Genomic DNA, 19,189 nt, shown 5'->3' on the forward strand with positions numbered 1-19,189 from the left:
CTACATGTTCATATATAACCTGGTTCCTTAATAATAAATGTTTGAGAGCTTTCTATTAGTTTTGATCACTCTACAAATTGTTGTAGAATGCTTGCATGAATGTCCTTCAACTAGACACAGGTTCCAAAGTAGCATAAATAATTTTATGTTCTTATCAAAACTGTCCTAAGTTATGTACTAGCTTAGATATGTATTATTTTTAATATGCCACCTCCATCCATATTTTTTAAATAAAATTTGATATCACTAAGATCAGCTTCTATACTACTACAAGAAAGTCAGGAATACATACATGTACTCAAAAATCAGAAGTCTAATTTGATATTTAAAGTCAATAGATGATAGATAAAATGCACTATTAAGGACTAAGAACTGGACACAAAAAACTAGATTGAACCCAGGTTGTCAAAGTGCCTACGAAAAAGCTTCTGAGTCTATACAGGCTTGCCAAATTGACCAGTCAATTTAATGAAGAGCCACTTAACACCCTCCCACCTCAAAATGACCAAAACCACCTGTTCAAGAACTTGAGGACAGTCTTACTTTGCTGCTCTTTCCAAACACCAATTTCTTCCACTGCTCTACTCACCAGTCTCCTCCAAGCAACCCTTTGCTGATTCAATTGTTTTCTCAATTGTGGTTGAAGTTAGGGAATGACTATTTGTTCCCCAGGACACACATTTTCCTGGGATTGAGTGAGTTACAGTAATCAACTGAGCTGATGGCTGCCCTGGGCAGAACCATTTGAAGGCCCCTGAGGAGCAGGTTAAACTCCTGAGTGCTCCAAGAATTCTGCTTCAACAAAAAATCCATGAACTGCCGGCTTGGCATTCAGTGGACTCTTTCATAGCCTGTACTGTGCTTCTGAGCTAGTGATCTGAAATACTCATTCAGCTACAGTTTCTCTTGCAGCTAGGCCAAAAACTGAACACGTCGGGCCAACTCACGATTCTTCAAGAATCAACCACCCAACGGAGAGACACTATCAGTTTTCTTTTCAGGCTAAATGCCTTGGTTTCAAAATAGGTGATAAGAAAGAAAATGCAATTGTGCAATTTTTGAGATATGATCATTTCCATTTTAATCCTTACAATACTTCTCTACAGGAAACAACGCATCCATGAAAACCCCCAAGAGAACATGCATGTCTAGACTTACTTGCTTTTTTCTCTGGGTGTGAGATACCCATCATCTTCCACAAGATGGCAGGCAGTTTTCATTTTACTGTTGGTGATCAACAGGAAATCGCTCCACTCTCAAATGACAGCAACCCCAGGTAGCTAGGGTGACATTTGCTTTACATTACGATACACACTAATTAATCATTAGTGATCCCAGAAGTAAGTCTGCTAAAAAATGTTTTGCTATGGCTTCTCACAGCAGGGGCTTTCAATATTTATACTATTACACACACATATGTTCACCCAGTATATGTTATACTCGTTTACGTTTTAAGGCTTTATATTTTTAGGGTATTTTAATCAATATTGCCTAGATTAATATTCACCTCTTATTTGGAAGGGGAAATGATGAGGCTTGTAAAGGAAATACAAAATGTTTTGAAAAGGTAAAGGCAACTTTGACAAATTTTTAGGTGGAGGCACCTATGTCCTCTGGCATTGGTTGACATCTTTAACTTTGTCCCAGGCCCATCTCAAAATTGCTGGGGCAAAACTGTAAAGAACTTGGCTGGTACTATCATTGTACACTTGTGTCCTATGGTCTCAAGATGGATCACCTCATGCAGGAATTAATCTAGCCCATTGACTATCCAAAAATGCTCACATCACCTTTCAACATGGATTCCATTCCATAGCAAGGAGCCTTATTATACATAACTCCACCAGACCTCAGGCACAATGCCAGTTTCAGTGCTAAAGTTTTTAGCAAGGTTCACCAACTTCCTGAGCAGCCAAGCCAACTCACTTTCCTCCACCACCTGAAGCTAACCCAGGATAAAGATAATCTGTCTGGGCCCACCCCACCAGTTGTGGAAACTCTTATGCAGTTTAAATTCACATTTTCGTTCCAGTTGTAATTGGTAAGTTCTCCACTTAGGTCAACAACAGCTATCCCCAGGCCTTGTTAACAAATCTTTTGAAATGTTTCTTTTACTCCACTAAACTAGCTTTCCTCTGATGATGACACTTCCTTCACTGCTTTCTGAATTTTTACATGTATATGAATTACCTGGAAAACTTGATAAAATATGAATTCTGATTTAGTCGATCAGGGATAGAACTAGAGAGTCTACATTTCTAGCAAATTCCCAGGTGATCCTGGATGCTGCTGGCCCATAGGCCCCATTTGAATTAGCAAAGCTCTATAGAGTTTCTTCATTTATCCACACTCCATATGCCTGGGGTAAAGAAGACTGGCAGGAGTTTCCAGAATCCTCATTGTATTTTCTAGACTTCCTTCCATCCATAACTCCTCCTCTTTTGAAGCCTTCATCATCTGACTGATAAATTCTCTTCACAGTCATCTCCAGATCTCCCTCCCAGGCACTCAAGCCCTTCTATTCACCGAACATTTCAGAATCCAGATTACCGTCTGTCCATATATCTCCTCTTCATGAACAACTCCAATCTTCTTGTGGATGAGTTACTTATGACACTGACCTTCATCTTCTTTCTACTTTAGCAATCAACTCAATGGCCACACCATGACCTTGTTATCACCTGAAATGGTTCTAAATCTGAAATCTCAAACCTTAAAAATTCTATTACCTCAGCCTCCAACAGGAGACTTCTGCTCTGCTCTCTCTCCCACTAAACCTACCCTCCCACCTCATAGGTGTTTCCACTCCTTGGACACCTCCATATTCTTTTTCCCCTAATACCACTTGTTTTCACCACCATTTCTATCTATTCTGGAAACCAGGGTCAACCATCTCTACTCCAAATTCAGTAATAATCTATCCCTAATTCTGTCTTCAGAAACTACTTGCTAAACTCAGTCCTGGTTGTACTCATACTTATTGTTTTAATCTTCCTCATCTATAAAGATCTTAGTGAACACACACAAGTAACTCCTCATGCTGAGTGACCCCAGTTGGACCCAGGACCCTGCTGCCCAATTCTCTTCTTTGTTCTCTCACAATTGTTTTTTTGGACACTTTTCATGCTTTTCAAACTGTCAGGTTACAAAATATAAATGTATTCAGCTCCCATTCCTTTCTAGCAAAATCTTTCTATATCTTTACTCAAACTCTCTTTTCCTTATCTCATGTTATGTTTTGCTTTTTTCTTCCAAAGTTAACCTCAAGAATTTTGTTAGCTTAAAAAAACAAATCCCTCTTATGCTCTTGGTTCTGCTTTAATGTATTAATTTCCCATTCTTTTAAATTATCACACTCTCCCTTCCCATTGGGTCTTTCCTCTCAGCCAGCAGACTGTCTCAGGTCTTCCTCACTAAATGTCCTCAACCAAAAATACTCTCCATAACTTTATTTCTTTCTAACTCGAGATACAATCCCAATTCTACCTTTTATTTTATAAACTCTAAAAAAAGTTGCCTTCATTCATCATCTCTACTTTTTATCATTGATTCTTTCTGTAATCCCCTACAAACATCTACCATATCATAAAGTAAATGCCAAACCTGAGTTGGCTTCTGTCACTCCACTGACAGTCTCATAGTTTCCAATCTCAATGGCTTCATCTCCGCCTTTGATGCATTGGCATAATTTACCACTTGATAGTCACCCTTTGACAGAAACATTTTTCTCCCTTATATTCCCTTATACTCCTCTTAATCTTCCTATTTCACTATTAACCTCCTCTACTGATTAATCACTTCTTTTTCTCCATCAAACTCTTAATGGTAATGTCCTAAAGGGTCTGCCCTTAGCCTTCTTTGTTCCTCATTCTGCCCTCTCCCCTTGTACATATCTCTCTTCATGGGCTATCATAGTCATTCCCTTGATCTCAGTTATTTTTTCCATAGTGCTTATCATGTTCTGACCTATGAGATAATTTACTTATTATGTTTATTAATGCCCCCCACCATCTCATCCCTGCTAGAATGTCAGCTACTTAAAAGAAAGGTATTTTGTCTGTTTGTTCACTGATGTATACCAAGCACCTGGAAAATCCCTGGAACATAGTAAGTGCTCAGTAGACTTTGTTGAATAATCAGCCACATCTAGATGGCAAAACCTAACCTTTCTCTTGACTACATACCTCCATGTTTATCATACCAACATGTCCAGATTAACATGGTCCAAATCAAAGCCATTAACTCCTCCTGTAACAAATTTGCTCATCTCCCAGTGGTCCCTATCTCTGATCAAGGCACTGCAAGTCTAGAATGTCTGAAGTCATTCTGACTCCTTTATCTTTTCTTAAAATGTGCAGCCAATCAGTCATCAAGTACTGCAGATTGTAACCCCTCCACCCTCCTCCACTTGTACTTCCCATGTTCATCCTCATAGACAACAGTCAATTTCTACTCTCGCCTGCAGCTTTAAAATTGCCTCCTAAAATTATCCTGCCACTAGTTGCTCAGCATCATCTATCCTACACAATATACATCATCTGCCTTTGATTCATTTTTTTCAGCTTCATATTAACTATATTTTTTCACAGTACCTATTCTGTAGATATTTCTAATCCAAATGCTCACATGACCAATGAACGTAACAGGAGATTCTAAGATAATGCAGGTGAGAAGAATAGTGAACTAATTTTCAGAGAATCTGATAAAGACTTGCTAAACAAATGGTGTGACTTAAAATTATCCTTAGTGAGGGATTGAGATATGAAAATGACTAAAAACAAAACTCAGATAAAAGGGTCTTCCCCTCTATTTGAGGGCTTAGATGGGGTTTTCAAAGTTTTCAAAGTGGGATCCATGAACCATCTGCTGTCAGAATCCTCTGGGTTTGGCTCTTGAATCTTCATTTGTAACCAGCATCCCAGGAGATGCTCATACACATTTAAGGTTAAGAATAACTGACTAAGAGAGTAATATCCACATTTTCCAGTTTTGAATCAGGCAAGAAGAAATACCTGTACCCTTTCACTCTGAAGTAACATGGAAAGGATACTGGATCAGGAATCAGAAAAGCTGATTTATTTTCTTAACTTTGCTCCTCACTGGCCTGTGTGCTTAGGCAAGTCACTTACCACTATATGCGAATACAGGGGCTGGAGGAGATGGCCTCTAAGAATACTTGTCACTGGAGGAGTTACTGTTCCCATTGGAACCATGCCTCATCACCTCATACCCTGCAGTTTCCTGCCACTAAACTGAATAACATTCACTCTGACCAAGAATTATGTGTTAGGAAATAGCTGAGAAAGTGACTCAAATGTCACCTTCTCAGTGAGGTCTTCTTTGTTGATCTGGTCTAAAAGAGCAAGTCCCTATCTCACACTTCTTATTCTTCCTACCTAATTTACTTTTCTCCATTACACTTAACACTATGTTTTTCAATCTTTATACCAAGCAATCTTGCTTATTGTCTGTTTCCCCTACTGGACTGTAAGCTCCATGAGAGCAAGGGTTATGTCTGTTCTGTTCTGTTTACTGCTACATCATCTGGACCTTTAACAACCCCTGGTATATAAGAAAATACAGCTTTAAAGTTCTCATCATTCCCTTGGTTACCTCTCCCCCCTCTATCTCCCACCCCCTTTGTTCTGGCTTTCTCTCCAATTCTCTCTCTCCTCATCACACTGTACACTGACCCCTTTACACATTTAGAGCTGTGGCAATAAAGATGAGATAAAGTGGATATACGGGTAATGGAGGATAATTCATGCTCATTTTCAACTTTTTAGTTTGCCCAAATGAATCTCAGAGGAAGGAAAACTCCTTCCCTAGAATTTGGAAGAAAAGTTCTTCCAGATCTGAGAAGACCTCTGGCAGAGTTTTCATTGTGGACAAAGGATACCTTGACCTCTGAACCTAAGTTTGAGGGTAATGCTGATGATCTTTGTAAATAGAGAACCACTAATGTGCTTATGTCATAGACAAGAAACAAAGAAAATAACATTCAGTTCAAACAAAAGAGTAGGCAACAGTCCCAACATATAGGTTTCATTGAATTTGAATCTGAATTTACTCAGAGTACATGTTGACTTCCTGCAAGAGAGGCTCATTCACAGGACCATGTGGAAGCTAGATTATGAAGTGCATTGAATGTATCTCTGGCTCCACCTTCAGGCATCTTTTCCATTCCCTCTTCTTTCAGAGCTGCTGAGTCAAGTATTCTATCCTCTAGCACCACCCCTTTCAGATGGCATTACCCATTTTTGTCCCCACAGATACCCTTCATAGGCAAAACTACTCCGTACCTCAGTAGACCAAGGAACCTGGGCCACCATGTTAACAGGAAGGATAAAGCATATTTTTCTTTGTCACCTGGGGCTCTCTACAAAAAAAAGTTAATGCTCCCTCCTTTGCTATCACCCTTGTTGGTAAAGCAAAGGATAGAGATTTTTAGCTCGGGAATGAAGAAAGGGATATTTTAGGGTAGACTTATTTTCTATGTCCTTCCAATGTAGCCATGGAGGCAGCTGCCCACTCTGAAATAAACAAGATGAAAGCATCTCTCAAAACCTTAGAATCAAATTTAGCACACAAAGATTATGATTCCATTTAGCCAAATGGAGACTTTCTTGGGATTGATTCAGCAAACTCATGTGAGTCCCTAAAAGAGTCCCAGGGCCTGGCAGGGTGCTCAGTAAATATGTACTTATTGAAGATGGGAACCTAAGTCGTATGGAAAGCTGACGTTTCATATAAATGTTGGCTGATAGTGAATATAAAGCAACTGTTAAAGATTTGGTTTCAAACTGTAGAAGGGCCAAATGAAAAAAAAGACAGCAATTCTAAAGTAGAGATTTATATTTTCATCCAAAATGAATTAAACACTATTGTTTCCTCTCTGTTGGATCCCCAGCAGATTTCAGGTGTCTCGGGATGTGACCAACGCTATATTTCAAGTTTAGTGCAGGCAAAAAGCACCTCAGTCTCTCAACCTCCCAGCCGATGCTCCTTTCAAGAGGTTAGCAGCAAGCAATTTCCTTAAAAAAGAGAAACACTGTGGCTGGTCAGTTTTTACTCTCGATTGATGAATTAGCTTTTGACCCTTTTGTTTAACTTCTGATTTGGAGAGAATGATAGAACAGGTCACTAAAAGGTAGAGAAGGGGAACTCACAATTTTCCATTTTCAAAGACTGTTGAGAAAAAGATGGCTGAAATGAGTCTAAAGTGATTCTTGGGCTTCCTGGTCTGTTTCCCTGTCCCTAATGCAATTGGGTTGGTTGCAAGTCAGTTATTAAGCATCAACTAGGTATTATGCCCTTTGCTAGATGCTGTTCTTTCCATCTACTCATTCAACAAATATTTACTGAGTACCTACAATAGTAATGCTGTGAGATGCTAGACAAAGGTAGCATGGTCCCTATCCTTCATGTGATTATAGTCCAAATGGCGGGGGACAATTCTTCTGGAAGCAGAAACTTTCAACTAAATATAATCAAAATGACAGTATTATATATCAAAGCCTTACTGTGTGCCTTGCACTGAACCAGGGACTTGTATGTATGTTATCTGTTTGAATCCTCACAACAGCCTAGCAAGTAAGCTCTTAATTATCCTTATTTTACTGAGAAAGAAAATGCACATCAGAGAGGTAAAGTAACTTGCTCAAGATCATGTAGCTACTAAGTCACAAAGCTGGGATTTAAAAACATATCTGTCTGATTCCAAAGCCTACGTTTTTTCCAGAACATGGTACTGCCTCTAGAGAGGCAGTTAAGACAGCAGTCAGAATTTCCCATCCTAGAGAAACCAGATCTTTCCCCCTCATGTTGACTGTCTTAGTTCAGCCTTCTATAACAGAATACCATAGATGGGGTGGCGAACACAACAGTTTATTTCTAACAATTCTGGAGACTGGGGCGTCCAAGATCAAGGCGCTGGCAGATTCAGTGTCTGGTGAGGACCCCCTTCTTGGTTCACAGATGGCTGTCTTCTTGCTGTGTCCTCACATGGTGTATGTGGGGGAGATAGCTCTCTAGGGTCTCTTTTATAAGGGCCCTTATCCCATTCTTGAGGGCTCCATTCTTATGATCTAATCACCTCCCAAAGGCCCCACTTCCTAATATCATTGCATTGGGGGTTAGGATTTCAATATACAAATTTTGGAGCAATGCAAACATTCAGTACATAATGTTTACTTTTGCTCAGGGGCTTCTGTTTGTGGTTAGAATTACTATGATTTAAAAATTGCACATTCATCTATTTTTTCCCCAAAGAACCTTTTCATTAACTTTAAAGGAAATGGATTGTGGAATTTTAACCTGCCTTGTTGAATGACTTCTAATTGGGAATTTCCCTTCTTTAACCATTCAACATGGCAATCAAGAAGAATAAAAAATGGATACACCATGTTTATGAAACCATGACCTTGAAACAAGTGACTGAGTCAGAGGAGAGGTCCATAGGCCACTGTGATGGGCTTTTCACTGCTTAAGTTTAAGACTTCAGGTACTATCATCACTGAGGCCAAGGAATTACTTATTTATAGCTGGATTATGCCCTAGGCATAGGACAAGGGAACAAGACAGCATCTCTCCAACCAGGATTTTGTAACCACACTACCCAACCAATGGTGCTGGACTACAGAGAAAATCCTTATTCATACATTCATGTAGGGCCCTTCCCACCTTTTAGTGTCTTTGCTCCAACTGTCCTCAAATTTGGAAGGTTCTTTCTCTGTTTACTTAGAAAAATCTGAAATTTCCATTAAAACGTAACTAAAATTATGCTTTTTTCCAAGATGACTTCCCCAACAATTTCAGTCAAAATCAATGCTTCTCTCATTTCCTCATTAACCTATAGCTCTATTTCACAGCTGTCTTTTTATCAGAATTAGATTCAGTAAGTATTTTTGCCTCTGTGAGATGGTGAGCTCCTAGAAGCTCAGGGATTTTATTTTGTTCATCTCTGTATCCATTCTAGTATCCAGTACAGTATGTATCAAATACTATACTATATAGCAAATGCTTATTGAATCATATTTAACTGAACAATAAAAAATGAAATCCATTCTTTCTAGACTTCAATTCCTACTCCCATTTCCTACCTGGGGCCCGGGACACAAAAGTCAGTAGGGATCCCTTTGGCTTTGGCATCAGACCAACCTGTATTCAAATCAGCACTGCAGCTTTCTAGCTGTGTAAACCTAAGCAAACCATTTCTCTCTCTGAGCTTCAGTTCTCTTTATCTATACAATCAGAATAACAACTCTCATGAAATTACCAAAAGGAATAAATGAGGTAGGTATATATGTGTGTGTGTGTGTGTGTGTGTGTGTGTGTGTGTGCGCGCGCGCCATACACTGCACACACAAACACAAACCTTAGTTTCTCTTATCTCATCCTTTTTAATGGTAGGGAAAAGGCCCAATATAGGAAAAACAAACATTAATCCAGGATATCAAGGGGTGTCAACCTACAAGTGGCCAATTTACTGGGTCCCTACTATTATCCTAGCGCTGTGCAAAGTTCTATAAGGGAGATAAGAAAGAGCCTCTGCCTTCAGAAAGCTTAACAATCTATTGGTAGAGGAAAAACAAATTCATGAGAAACACATGTTAAGAACCTCACCAGGCATATGCTAAATGCCCCAAAGATGAACAGACAATAAATGCCAGAGGAGGAACAGGTCTGACAGACTTGAAGAAAGCTTAAAGGCCCTGTAAGGAATAGGCTGGAACTTAATGGAAGGAAGAAGAGACTGTGGGCATTCTAGTCAGAAGAAACGACCTATGTTCAAATGTGAGGGTGGAGGTACGTTCAGAGGGTTGGAGAACAGCCAAGACACTAGACCTAGATACTTCAGAGACCAGGTAAGAGGTGTAAGGAGTGAGTGTTGGACAGCAGAGGGCCTTGAGTGCCAGGTTAGGCATAACAGTACAAATCACTGGCAAAGAGCAGACTAGGGGGTTACCTTGTCGGAAAACTGATTTCCAATTTGGGAAGTATTCCTGCTGAAGTCATGCCCTATGTATGTATATATAGTGACCACTATACGAAGTAGGCAGGCCCGCTGTGCAGCAGGAGGGAAGCTGGGAGGTGAGTTATCCAGGATCAGACTCCATAGTGGAGGAGTCTCGGCCCTTTGTTTCTAAGAGTGGTGACAGGCATCCCTTCCCCCACTGCAGCTGCCCTTGAGGCATGCTGGGGGCTGACTCCCCAGAAGGATAACAGAGCTGCCCCAGAGAATCCAATGGGAACAGGCAGAGGCAAGGCTCTCTTCTCTCCACTCCCATCCAGCCCCAGGCTGCACACCCCACCCTGCACCCATAGAACTGAAGTTTACTGGGAGAGCCCCAGGAGGGGCTTGTTGGCCCTGGACTCTAGGGCTAGGCTGCCTGCTCCCCTCATTTGCCTGAGGTGGGGGCAGGAGTCACGCTGATTGGCTTCCAGCTGGCTTTGCTGAGCTCTTACAATAATAAAGATGGGACTCTTTACCAGTGAGGTCATGAATTGAAGAGCAGAAGTGGGGACAAGCTTTGCACTGCACTATGGGCTGCCCCCACCACCTGCTGGGCAGGAAAGTTTTCTTCGGCAGGAAAGAGAAATAGTGAATGGGGAAAGGCCAGGTGGTGGGGTGGTTTGCTCTGGGAGGCTGGCTGGAATGAGTGTGGCATTGTGAGCCTCTGGCTCTGTGTGGGCAAGCAACAAAGTAGTGGGGACCCCTTATCAGGTGAACTCAAGTACCCATCAGCTCACTCCATCAACTGCTGCCCCTCCCCCCCCAAGCGTCTCCGGGCTGTTTATTTTCTTAGAAAAGGGGAATCTGCATGTCAGCTCATTTGCATTCTTTGGTCCCAAACAAAACCATATTAAAGTGCCCTGAAGAGCTGGCTAACTGGGAAGGCTGTTTGCCTTGGGGGGGGGGGGAAGTCCTTACATTTGAAAAGGAATCAATGTAGTATTCTATTTTCCTGCCAAGTACAATGCTTGCATTAGAGAAAGAAAATCTCCCATTCACTCCGATCAAACTGAATGTAACGGTTAAGAATTTAGCATCTTTTTCAACAGCTTTTAGGTATTTTATGTTTTCTTCATTCTTACCAACTTGTTTTGAGTCCTGTAAATGTAGCTGGAGAATGAAAGGAAGTAAAGGGAGCAATGGCTTCAGCAGTGGCCTGGTATCCCTCAAGAAGCATGGATGCAGTTGCTTTTCTTACTTGGGAAACAGATGGTGTTTTATGCTTAACACAATCAGCACCGCCTCTCTATCTGTGCCCCTAACCTTCCCCACCTGTGTGAAACCTAATCAGCGCCTAATGAACATACTTGGAGCTGTCTGGATGGAATTAGTCCCAGTAGGAGCCGGCCTTCAGGTACCAGGCACTCTCTTAAAGCTGAGTAGCTGCAAAAGACAAGAAATCTTTACATTAGAGCTAATTAAATAAAGGTCTGCCTCTGCTAAATACGTTTTGTTTTCTCCCCCTCCTAGAAAGTAGACAAGACTCAGTGTATTACATTGTTAAGCTAATGTTGACCCCTCTCCTCACAGCAACCATGGACAAAGGTTTATATTTTGAATTTCCTCTAAATACATGAGACATCAAATGCCTTTTCTGTCATCTCCACTCAATGTGGGCTGCTTACCCTGGTTCATATTCTCCTTTGTGTAAATATATGCACACCAACAATGGCAAAGTTCAGGCAAAACTTGCCAGAGGGCTGCCCACCAAACCATTCCCTTTTGCCAAATCTATGATTTTATCCCAATGAAATAAACAGAGGACTTAGTCAAAGTGCTTACTTAAAACACACACACACACACACACACACACACACACACACACTATGGTGTTAGCAAATTGTTACCGACATATTTGAAATTTTATTAAGAATTGGAACAATCTAGAGGCTTCTGGGTAATGTACAAAGCACTAGGAAGAAATCCACCATTTTCTGGTCAAAAGCTGTTTCTTTTGATGACATAACAAGGTCAATAGGTCATGGTGGCTCCATTACTTCACCTTGAGTTGAACCCGTTTGATGACATACCAAAGTATAAATCATCATGGATTAGCCAGAATGCCCCTCCTCTCACCCCACCCATCTCTTTAGAGTTTCTAAGGAATAGGGACCTATAGACTCTGTTCTTACTGTGCCTTCATCTCCATACAGATTTCAATGGAGGGTCATGCTAGTGCTCCTCACCTATTACCTTTAGGATCAGAAGGAGGCTAAGTTCCCTCCCAGGCTCATTTCCTTGTCATCGCCTAGAGTTCTATAAATCTCTAAATAGGAGGTCAGCAAACTATAGCCCTTGGACCAAACCCTGCCTGCTGCCTGTTTTTGTAAATAAAGTTTTATTAGAACACAGTTTGCCTATTTGTTTATTATAGCCTATGGCTGTCCCAGTACAATAGTGAAATTAAGTAGTTGTGACAGAGATTGTATGACCCACAAAACTTACTTATCTAGCCCTTTACAGAAAAAGTTTGGTGACCTCTGTTCTAAGGCTTTGTGTTGTAAAGTGCTGGTTGGGTTATGCTAGTCTTTCTGTGGAGCTAGTTGTATTCATATTTTGAAGATTTGGTGGTTACTGTCTTTATCTATACTTGCCTCAGCACCTATTTACCCTCAATTCACAGTAGGTAGGAAACAATGAAACAGTGGCAATTTTCAATCTTACTTAACCAGATCCAGAGAGAAATGAAGCTTATGCTCTGTGCCCTTGCTCATCTGCCCTTATCTTGTTGGAGAAGGCGAGATAGGAGAATCTGATATCTTCCCTCTCAGATCTATGTGGCACATAAGAAACCACAAATCACTTCTCTTTAGCAGAAAACACAAGTGACAAAGATGCTTCAGAGGACAAGAAATAACAATGGTAGGAGTCCACTGAGAGAACTTGACTCAAAACACAACACTTTGTATTGACCCTGAAACAGCTCCAGAAACCTCAATATTCCTTTTGGCCATGGCTTTAGCTAACATGGCCTTAAAAGCTTTCCCTAAAAATTGTCCCCCATTTTTGCTTGTGTTTGTTCCTCAGCTTGGGAAAAAATTATACAGCTATATTGCATTTCTATGGAGAAGGAAATGGCACCCCACTCCAGTACTCTTGCCTGGAAAATCCTATGGACAGAGGAGCCTGGCAGGCTGCAGTCCATGGGGTCGCTAAGGGTCAGACACGACTGAGAGACTTCACTTTCACTTTTCACTTTCATGCATTGGAGAAGGAAATGGCAACCCACTCCAGTGTTCTTGCCTGGAGAATCCCAGGGACAGGGGAGCCTAGTGGGCTGGCGTCTATGGGGTTGCACAGAGTCGGACACAACTGAAGTGACTTAGCAGCAGCATTGCATTTCTAAACATGATAAGCTTCAAGGAAGAACCTCCTATAACTGAAAGTCATTGGGAAATATGGATTTAAATACAGCTCAGCAACAGAGCAAGCTGTATTTCCAAGCTAGGAAGAATTTGTACCCTCCAGGGAAGTCTTTGGCTACCTGGTAGCTTTATTTTTCTAAAACACTAGTAGAAACTTTGATTCAATACAGAAAAACTTTTTAAGTGAGAGAAATAATAATTATGAGAAAAGAGCTATTCTTTCTACATAGTATTAAAAATGATAATTGTAAAAATATTTAAGGACTTAACTATGTACCAGCCGCTATTCCAATTAGTTTACATGTATCACACCTCATGTAATCCTCACAACTCTCTGAGGTTTCTATAATTTTTATTTTTATTTATTTTTATTTCTATATTACAGAAAAAAAAATCTGAAATAAGAAGGAGGTCAAGTAACTTTCCCAGTGTCACAACAGCTAATAAGTGGTTGAGCTGGGATGAAAATATCACTTACTCTGACTCCTCCACTAAATCAGGAGAACATGTACCTTGAGTTCTCCTTCTAGTAATAGGAATGAATTTCCCTGAACCATTCATACTCTCAAACTTGCTTCTCTACTGTCCAGCAGCAGATGCTATATGACATCTCTCTGGGTCCTTAAACTAGAGAAAAGCCAAGCAATTCTGGCTGGGTTCTAGCCCATGGGCTATTTTACAAACTGCCTTGAACAGAGGCAGAGAAGAAGGCTGCCTGCACAGGAGAAGTATCTGAGGAGTGCCTACCCCTGAAGCAGTCCTTTCTTTAATAGTCCTCTGGCCTAAAGCATTGTTTCTCTGAAACATGTTGGGTAAAACATAATAGTCTTCCACTTAGCAAGGAGAGCTGAAGGCAGGGAAGAAAAAGAAGTTAGAAGATGGTTACTGTAGTCCAGGAGGGACACAGTGAGGATCTTAATGGTGGCAGAGGTGATGGAGAGGAGGGGCCAGAATCAAGATATTATGAAAACTGATGTGACCTTGTAATTGTATTGATGCTGCTAAGTCACTTCAGTCGTGTCCGACTCTGTGCGACCCCATAGATGGCAGCCCACCAGGCTCCACCGTCCCTGGGATTCTCCAGGCAAGAATACTGGAGTGGGTTGCCATTTCCTTCTCCAGTGCATGAAAGGGAAAAGTGAAAGTGAAGTCGCTCAGTCGTATCCGACTCTTAGCGACCCCATGGACTGTAGCCTACCAGGCTCCTCCATCCATGGGATTTTCCAGGCAAGAGTACTGGAGTGGGATGCCATTGCCTTCTCCGAATTGTATTGATGAGGATGGGCTAAATGCTGTAACATATAAACTCTGAAATGTATAATCACGCAAACCTCATAGAAGTTTCTTTCCTGCTCATATAACAGTACTGGGCACCTGAAGAGTAGGCAGATCAGTCCTTATGTATGCAGGGTGCCAGGCTGACAGCAATCCACCATCTTTAATATGTGGATTCCCAGGTTGTCCAGGGGGCCATCTCCATTGCAGCCAGAGAAACACCTACTTCTCTAAAGCAAATACCTTTCTGTGAAGAAAAGTGTTGACTTCAATGAATGACTTATTTGTCAGGTTTTTTTCATGTACCATTCTCTAATCTGTTTTCTCCTAATACTCTGGGCATATCTCTTTCATAGCAGTTATCACACTACACTGAAATTGTACATTTACCGTTGCCCCACTAAAAGATGGATTCTTTGAAAATGAACACCATGTCTTATATACATCTCCACACATTTAGTGAAAGTGTTAGTCGCTCAGTCGTGTCTGACTCTTTGCAACTCCCAGGACTATAGCCCTTCAGGCTCCTCTGTCCATGGAATTCTATAGGCAAGAATACTGGAGTGGGTTGCCATTTCCTTCTCCAGGGAATCTTCCAGACCCAGATTGAACCGTGTCTCCTGCACTGTAGGCAGATTCTTTATCATCTTAGCTATCAGCACTCTGCTGAAAGTACAGTAAACGCTCAACACAAGTCAGCTTTAAAAAATGAATAAATGAGTGAATGCATGATGTCATATTTCTTAATACCCATGGCTTCATCATCTTCTCAGTATAAAGATACTAGCTTTCCTAAAAGTTCTTCATGACCCAGACAATCACGATGGTGTGATCACTCATTAGAGCCAGACATCCTGGAATGTGAAGTCAAGTGGGCCTTAGGAAGCATCACTATGAACAAAGCTAGTGGAGGTGATGGAATTCCAGTTGAGCTATTTCAAATCCGGAAAGATGACGCTGTGAAAGTGCTGCACTCAATATGCCAGCAAATATGGAAAACTCAGCAGTGGGCACAGGACTGGAAAAGGTCAGTTTTCATTCCAATCCCAAAGAAAGGCAATGCCAAAGAATGCTCAAACTACTGCACAATTGCACTCATCTCACATGCTAGTAAAGTAATAATTAAAATTCTCCAAGCCAGGCTTCAGCAATACGTGAACCGTGAACTTCCGGATGTTCAAGCTGGTTTTAGAAAAGGCAGAGGAACTAGAGATCAAATTGCCAACATCCACTGGATCATTGAAAAAGCAACAGAGTTCCAGAAAAACATCTATTTCTGCTTTATTGACTATGCCAAAGCCTTTGACTGTGTGGATCACAATAAACTGTGGAAAATTCTGAAAGAGATGGGAATACCAGACCACCTGATCTGCCTCTTGAGAAACCTGTATGCAGGTCAGGAAGCAACTGTTAGAACTGGACATGGAACAACACACTGGTTCCAAATAGGGAAAGGAGTACGTCAAGGCTGTATATTGTCACCCTGCTTATTTAACTTATATGCAGAGTACATCATGAGAAACGCTGGGCTAGAGGAAGCACAAGCTGGAGTCAAGATTGCCAGGAGAAATATCAATAACCTCAGATATGCAGATGACACCACCCTTATGGCAGAAAGTGAAGAACTAAAGAGCCTCTTGATGAAAGTGAAAGTGGAGAGTGAAAAAGTTGGCTTAAAGCTCAACATTCAGAAAACTAAAATCATGGCATCCAGTCCCATCACTTCATGGCAGATAGATGGGGAAACAGTGGAAACAGTGGCTGACTTTATTTTTCTGGGCTCCAAAATCACTGCAGATGGTGACTGCAGCCATGAAATTAAAAGACGCTTACTCCTTGGAAGGAAAGTTATGACTAACCTAGACAGCATATTTAAAAGCAGAGACGTTACTTTGCCAACAAAGGTCCATCTAGTCAAGGCTATGGTTTTTCCAGTGGTCATGTATGGATGTGAGAGTTGGACTATAAAGAAAACTGAGCGCCGAACAATTGATGCTTTTGAACTGTGGTGTTGGAGAAGACTCTTGAGAGTCCCTTGGCCTGCAAAGAGATCCAACCAGTCCATCCTAAAGGAGATCAGTCCTGGGTGTTCATTGGAAGGACTGATGTTGGAGCTGAAACTCCAATACTTTGGCCACCTGATGTGAAGAGCTGACTCATTGGAAAAGACCCTGATGCTGGGAAAGATTGAGGGCAGGAGGAGAAGGGGATGACAGAGGATGAGATGGCTGGATGGCATCATCGACTCGATGGACATGGGTGTGCGTGGACTCAGGGAGTTGGTGATGGACAGGGAGGCCTGGCGTGCTGCGGTTCATGGGGTCGCAAAGAGTCGGACATGACTGAGTGACTGAACTGAACTGAAGATATACCTTTATGTTATATAAACTACCCACAGAAGGAAAAGGTACAAGTTGATCTAAAATGAACTGAAAATGGGGGTAATAGTATATCCATGGCCTTTCCCATCTTCCTAACAACTCAAATTCAAAACTGAAACTTTTTGACAAATAGAAGTACTAACACTGTCTAGCAAGCAATCCTGTGAAGGGTGAAAAGCCAAATCTCCCCTGGATTTGGTTACTGTACTGGGAATAATTGAATAGTTTAAAACATGTCTGCCTTGTAACTTGGCTAGCCTTTATATTATAACAATGAAAATTCACAAATGTGTCTAGGGAGTCATTTATGCACTGGAGTACCATATAAGAAACCCAATTGCATATAATAAAGTATATAATGCACATAAACATTTAATGAAGAGTAAAAGCATTGCCAGGCCTCTCCAGGAGCAGCCCTTGACTCATACCCTCCCCTGAGATCCCCTACAGAAGGAAAGGGTTAACCAGATGTTCCACTCCTGCAGAAATGGGAGGACCTAAGCCAGCTGCAGATGGTACAAAAGTAGGAAATGAGAGAGCAAGGCCTGGGGCTGAATTGTAGTGAATAGGGGCAGGCTCATCCACTGGTAGTCAGCAATAATGGCCTCAGGGATTCGGCCTGATCTCCCCCAGTAAGAAAATCAGGTCAGCAATTGGCAGACTTCAAGGTGCCTGTGTAATATTGTGCTTCAGTGTTTGAGCTGTTGAGTCAAGTAGATCAGGAGTTGAATCCTGGCCCTACCATTTACCAGCTGTATGACCTTGAGCAAGTCACTTAACCTCTCTGAAGCTCAGTCTATAAGTTGGAAGTAATAATACTCCCTATCTCCCAAGGTGGCCATGAGAATTCTGTGAGATAATGCAAATGAAAGTGCCTGGGCGCTACTAAGACCTCAAGAAATAATAGTGGTTATCATTTTTATTATTAGAATCCAAAGTCAGGAGTATTTACCCTTAGGTTTTCATCTAAAGATTTTATTACAATTTTAGCTCTTATGTTTAAGCCTTTGATTCATTTTGAGTTCGTTTTTATTTATTTATTTTACTTGGAAGCTAACTACTTTACAATATTGTAGTGGTTTTCCCATACATTGACATGAATCAGCCATGGGTGTACATGTGTCCCCCATCCTGAACCCCCCTCCCACCTCCCTCCCCATCCCCTCCCTCAGAGTCATCCCAGTGCACTGGCCCTGAACACCCTGTCTCATGCATTGAACCTGGACTGGTGATCTATTTCACATATGGTAATATACATGTTTCAATGCTATTCTCTCAAATCATACCACCATGAGTTTGTTTTTGTACATGGTATAAAGTGAGAGTCCAACTTCACTCTTTTGCATGTGGATATCCAGTTGTCCTAATACTACCTATTGAAGAGACTAGGCTTTCCCCATTGAAAAGTGGTCTTGACATCCCTATTGAAAGTCAGACAATCATAGATATATGGGTTTACATCTGGACTCTGAATTCCATTCCATTGATTTATATGTTTATCCTTCTGCTGGCCTCCTAAAATTCTAAAACTTTCAGCTTTAGGATTCTGAGCTCCATCTCCTGCTGGCACACTTTGCCTCTCCCTCCAGATAATCTCTTGCACAGTCTTTTTAAAAGATGTCTCCAAGCTGATTTTCCTGTATGTCCATAGAACAAAAGCAAATCATCCATAACACCAAAATAATGCATCTCCTTTCTCCTTCTGCTGCTTTTACTTTTGCTTCCTTCTCCATCCTCTTCTCTTTTTCCTCAGGTCTACAGACAGTGACTTTAGATTTCTCAGACAAGAATTAGGTACTGTGTTTTGTTTCTCCTAATCTTCAAAGGACACTTATCAAGCTTTCAGAATCATCTCTTCTAAGTCCCTCTCATTTGACAAAAGGTGCGGGGAAGTCCCCATCTCCCCACACTATATGAGGCACAGTGGAGAAGTGACAGAGCATGCCACTGCCATCCAGTATTTCTCTACAAAGAAATGCTCTCTCTCTCTCTCTATTTCTTTAACTTCAGCCCTTTAATACCTTCAAGATTTCTGATGGGATATGGATTGCAAAACTTGTTTCTAGAAATCTCTGTTGCAAGTCTCATATTAAAGGGCCCCACTTTAAAACTGAGGATGTTGTTCTCAATCTTTTGGGGCCTAAGCTAAAACT

The 19,189-nt window shown here is 41.2% G+C and overlaps 1 long non-coding RNA gene across 1 annotated transcript in view; it reads right to left on the bottom strand.

Moving 5' to 3' along the window:
• Nucleotides 1-19,189, bottom strand: part of LOC145535855 (uncharacterized) — a 245,407-nt gene that overhangs the window by 60,558 nt on the left and 165,660 nt on the right. The window contains exon 3 of the long non-coding RNA XR_014075516.1: nt 11,323-11,398. This is a non-coding gene — a long non-coding RNA (uncharacterized LOC145535855). The remainder of the gene's footprint in view (nt 1-11,322; nt 11,399-19,189) is intronic.

This window comes from Giraffa tippelskirchi, chromosome X, assembly GCF_054371585.1.
Source record: "Giraffa tippelskirchi isolate mGirTip1 chromosome X, T2T-mGirTip1v1.2.pri, whole genome shotgun sequence".
NCBI classification, from domain to species: Eukaryota; Metazoa; Chordata; class Mammalia; order Artiodactyla; family Giraffidae; genus Giraffa; species Giraffa tippelskirchi.